At 35.3% G+C, this 5045-nt stretch overlaps 1 pseudogene; it reads right to left on the bottom strand.

The window, feature by feature from the left end:
* Positions 1–1095: 1095 nt before the first annotated feature.
* On the bottom strand, positions 1096–1642 carry LOC116864409 (annotated as a pseudogene).
* Between the last annotated feature and the right edge of the window lie 3403 nt (positions 1643–5045).

Here is a 5045-nt window from a genome sequence, read left to right as displayed (position 1 = left end):
GTTTTGGAGGGGAGAGGGGTGGGTGGTTGGGTGAGCCTGGAGGTGGGTATTAAGGAGGGCACCTGTTGCATGGAGCACTGGGTGCCGTGCATAAACAATGAATCTTAGAACACTGAAAAAATAAAATAAAATAAAATAAAATAAGAGGCTTCATATTAAAAAAAGAAGAAGAAAAGTTAAAATTCTATGTTGACCCAAAGCATTATTAACCAAGCAATCATCACTATTATTTGAATTATTATTAGCATTGTATACTTTGTTAACTAGTAAAAAGAATAAGTAATAATACATGTCTTGTAATATAAACACAGATACTTTAAAAGACAACATGGGTTATGTAAAAATATGGGGTAAAATATACATGCTAACAAAAATGAAAACAATTTCCAAGAAATTTAAAAAAAAATAATTCTGTACAGGTGAGGTGATTATAATTATAAACTTATGAAGTAGTTAAGCATCCTTTACCACCCCTTCCCTTTTTAAAGCATCTAAATGGGGAGATTTTAATGAACCCTATGTACCTGATTATAAGGACTCCAAGCCAAGAGTATAAAATTAAGACAGCTACCTTATTTTGGAGAAAAAAGTGATGTAGCAATTCCAAGTGTCCCCCCACTCCCCCACCAATATGAGACCTTGCTCCCCACAGCACTCCGTACCCAGTTTTGGGGGAAAGGTGTCTTCTATCTGGCCAGTCCTGTCATCTATTATGTTATCTTCTTACAATGCAGACATGTCATTGACTGACATCTGCTTACAGTTGAAGAAACAAGTCCCAAAGGAGCAGCTCGCTGCTCACATTTGGAGACACAACTCTCATTCAGGTTAAAGTGGAAAATATGTGCTAACACAGGACTGCTGAACGCTGATCTTGAATTAGTTCAAATGAATATACTTTGTCCACATTCCCACAGTTGCTTCCATGTAAAAATCACTTTTATAATAAAGCTCCTTTCATTAAAACACAGCCTGATCATATAATCTTGCAAAGGAATGCTCTCCTAGCCCCTGGTCTAAAATATAAAAGCAAGACGAAAGGACGGGCTCTCTGTTGTGATCATGTTCAGGACATTTGCAAGGGCGAAGGGTGAGCTAGATCCTGGGAGCACGACTGCTCTGCGCCAAAAATTCTAGGTACTGTCCCTGAGCCTCGAAATGGTCAGCTGGCAGGTTGTACGCCATCCACGCCGCTTCTCCCACATGTCCCCTTGTTCCGTGAAAATGCGGATCCACTCCACATCAAAGTACCCGCTGTAGGCCAAGATCTCCTGATCGCCATCCAGGTGCAAATCCTCCTCATTGAACATCTTAATTTTTTCTTCATAATTTGGGTGTTTATTCTTGCATATAGTTGTTATATCTGTCCAGGAGTAGTTTCTCCCTTTTGGATCTCTCCTAATCCCAGATCATTCGATTTGTCAGCATCCAGCTTCCAGTAAAGAGCCCTGAGCCCGCTCAGCTGCTTTAGGAGGTCGACCAGGTGGCCGGGCTGTGCATGGTCCTCAGCGGTCTTGTTTATGGACCAGGCCTGCACCCCGTGGCCGGGCCACCGCTCTGCAAGCACCTGCCTGCCCCTTGGTCTGCCCCAGCCCGCTGACCTCTTGTCAGCCACTACAGGAGGAGCTGAAGCAGAGCCCATCTTTTACCCTTTATGTCACAGGCTAATTGAGAATTGACCAATGCAGTTGGCAAAATGCAAGTGACCTAGGACTTCTTCCTGTGTGGAAGTCACATTTTGAAGACTTTATGGGCTACTCCTTGAAGACTGGTTCTCGATAAACTAAAGGGAAGAGAAAAGAACATAAAATATTCTTTTTCCTTTTAATGATGTATGACTTTTGAGCCTAAAGTCTCCTTAAAATCCTGTTTTGAATATCAGATATTAAATAGTACCTTTTCTTTGCATTTTTTCAGGCATCCTAATTTTACCACCTCTATCATACACTGATGCCTTTTGTTGATCATGTATGTGGAAAGAGAAGAAAGAAAAATAAATTGTTTTTCAAACCATTAGCTGGATTTCTGTTATTCATCACCACTCTATATATTAATCTCTATTATCTATTCATCTGTCTGTCCTCTTATTGGTTATCTGTCAATCTGTGTGGCCATAATACATAGAAACACCCTTGTGTTCATACACATGCAAAAAGACACTTCTGAAATATTTTTCAGCAAACACTAATAACTTTTTTTTCTTGTGTGATGAGTTTTTGGAGATATTTTGCCTTCTTCTTTGCCCTTTTATAAATTGACCAAATTTCTTTTCATATAGAAAGGATGTATAATTTTTACAAAAAATATTTTTCTTAAAAATGGACTAAAATAATTTTTGTCATTGGTTACCTGGAATAGTAACAATAGAACCCACCTCATAGTGTTGTGATGAGGATTAAATGAAATTATAAGCATGAGGTGCCTCTTAGGACCTCCTGTGGTATATTGGTGACACTTCTGTATTATTATTTTAGTCCCTCTTTCCTAATCATCTGTAATAATTATGGACATTGTACTTGTTATACACATCCAAAATCTCAATGTATTTTCTGGAATTGCTGGAAAATATCATCTTTCATAAAACAAATTTCGGCAGTAGTTTGAAATTTTGTATCTGAAATAAATTGAAGGTAACTTTAGCCATTAAAATGAGACCCCAAAAAAGCAATTTAGTAGAGGATAAGGTAATGTTTCACAGAAAAGGAATAAATCAATTTAAATAAATTCAAGAGACAGTTTAAAGAAATTTAAAAATCTAATTGTAAAAGGAAAAAAATCTAATGTAAGTACATATATGTTCTTCCTCTTCTATCTACACTTATAGTAAACAGTATATTATGAAAAACTTCAAACTCATTTTGGCATGTATATTTTCTGGTAAAATGGAAATATAACCATTTCAATGTAAATTTGTTAAGAAACCATCAAAACAAAACTATAAGTGCTCAAGACTGAAGTAAGGTAGTGTGAAGGGATTGTGTCCAAAAATTCTTCTAAAGACTTTTTGTTGTTGTTGTTCCAGTAGTGATCCCCAATGTAAAGCAATAGAAAGATGTGTGTACACTGATTCTTGGCCATAAAATTTTTGACTCATATAATTCTGGATATAATTTTTAAATTCCCTTTTTTATTTGCTTTATCTGTTTAACTTTTGTTCAAGTACTCTCATACCTGATTTCCCATGTATTTTCATAAAGTTTGTGTAACTTTCTCTACTCCAAAATTTTTCCATAGGAATTAATTCCTCTATTAACTCAATCCTTAAAGACTGAACTGCTCTGATGTCAACTGTTTATTAATACATGGTTTGAAAACTCAAGTCAAGTACAAACATTCCAGCTAAGGCAGAGTTCTGTGTCTTCTTCTTTTGCCTTGGACATAAGAAATGCAAGCATAAAATTCAGTGGTCTCTGAGAAAGAAATGACTTAACTCTCAGATCCATTGTCAATGGTCTAGTCCTAAAGGGGGGATCTGGTGGACCCCCATCCTCTGTGGACTTCCTTTTCAGTACTTTGGATCTCATATCAATTGTGAAGTTGCACAAGAGGGGCACAAAAATTATTTACTGTCACAATAAATTACATTCCTTGAACTAGAATTTTTTCTTATGGGTGGTTTTACTCTGATTATTTGAAGGTAGTTTATAATTTTCTCTTTTTAATTTACAGACCTACATTTTGGTTACATTTTATGAAATGACTAAATGAAAGCACCTTTGATAGGACTTGGGACACTAAAGACACTCAAGAGTTGTTAGTTTTCTTACCTTTTTTCTACACTGAGAAGATTAATATACACTGCTCACTTTGTTAATGTAAATCTAATGAATTTTGGGGGTCATGATATTGAAAAGAGCCAAATATATACTTAGTCATTCAGAGGAAAAAGGAAGCTTTCTAATTCCTGAGCCATGAATTTCCCATTAACATTTTAATTCTTTAATCCATAGAGGAAGCTATGGCTGGCTAATAATATAATACAAAGTTTACCTATAAATCTTCTGAAAAACACATTGCATATCTCATAAAGGTATAGTCATATTTTAAAAGTAAAATGAGAACTTGTTTTATGTATAACATCCTGTAATGACATGAGGATTTTAAAATGAACAATTATTTTTATTACTCTCTTATTAATTTTAAGGTGGACCTCTGAGTTAAAATATTCAGATATGGTCAGTAGGACCATCTGATGAAAAATGAAAGGGTAGAGCTTATGTTTTCATTGTTGCTATTTCAGAAACCCCAGCATTTCAAAGGTTTATTATTCAAATCCCCTTGCTTTTGTTTCCACAGAGTAACAAAGATACATCTGAAAATCAATGAAAACCACTATTTCTCTTTTGCCATTGTACTCTGAATACAAATGATTACAAGAACATTTTTTCTCTTTTTTCTTAGACAAGCTTATGCTTTTAGAATTGAGAAGGTACTGACATACAAAAACGAAGGAAGTGGTGTTGGAAACTTCCTCAGAGAATAAAGTTTATTAAAATAACATAATATAATAGAGCAGAAAGATTCTGTTAAAAACTGGTGTGGTTGGCTTTAGGTAACATTGCTATTAAAAGGAAATCTTTTTTCATATTTCTCAGCCCACAGCATGTATAAAATTAACAGTAAAAAGAAGAACTCAGAATGAAAAAAAAATGTTAAAAATATATCTTGATAAAACAGTCCCTTTCCCCTGCATAACTTGTAAATTAGCCATGGGAACCTCCCACCTGTACCAAACTCTCATTCTGAAAGTATACCATCAGTCTTCCCTTGAGCTACCCACGGTTTTCATATCTCATTTAAAATTTCCTTTACCCACATCTTTTCTCCCTATCATTCATTCTTTTCTAATATCCTCAGTTGGCAGTGAATACCATTTTACAAAATTAATAAAGTAAATGAACAAATGCAATAGTGAAGGACACTGTAAATACTTGACAGAGTAGAAATAATTTCTATTGTAATTCTAATTTAGGGTCTCTGCATTGATATTATACCCCGGACTTTATCTTTGACCCTCTTGCTCCTCGGAGTGTGCTCCTTGGACC

This window comes from Lontra canadensis, unplaced genomic scaffold, assembly GCF_010015895.1.
Source record: "Lontra canadensis isolate GAN:19392208 unplaced genomic scaffold, GSC_riverotter_1.0 scaffold5, whole genome shotgun sequence".
Classification (NCBI taxonomy): domain Eukaryota; kingdom Metazoa; phylum Chordata; class Mammalia; order Carnivora; family Mustelidae; genus Lontra; species Lontra canadensis.
The sequence above is the reverse complement of the archived record's forward strand: the minus strand, read 5'-3'. Positions and strand labels throughout refer to the sequence as shown.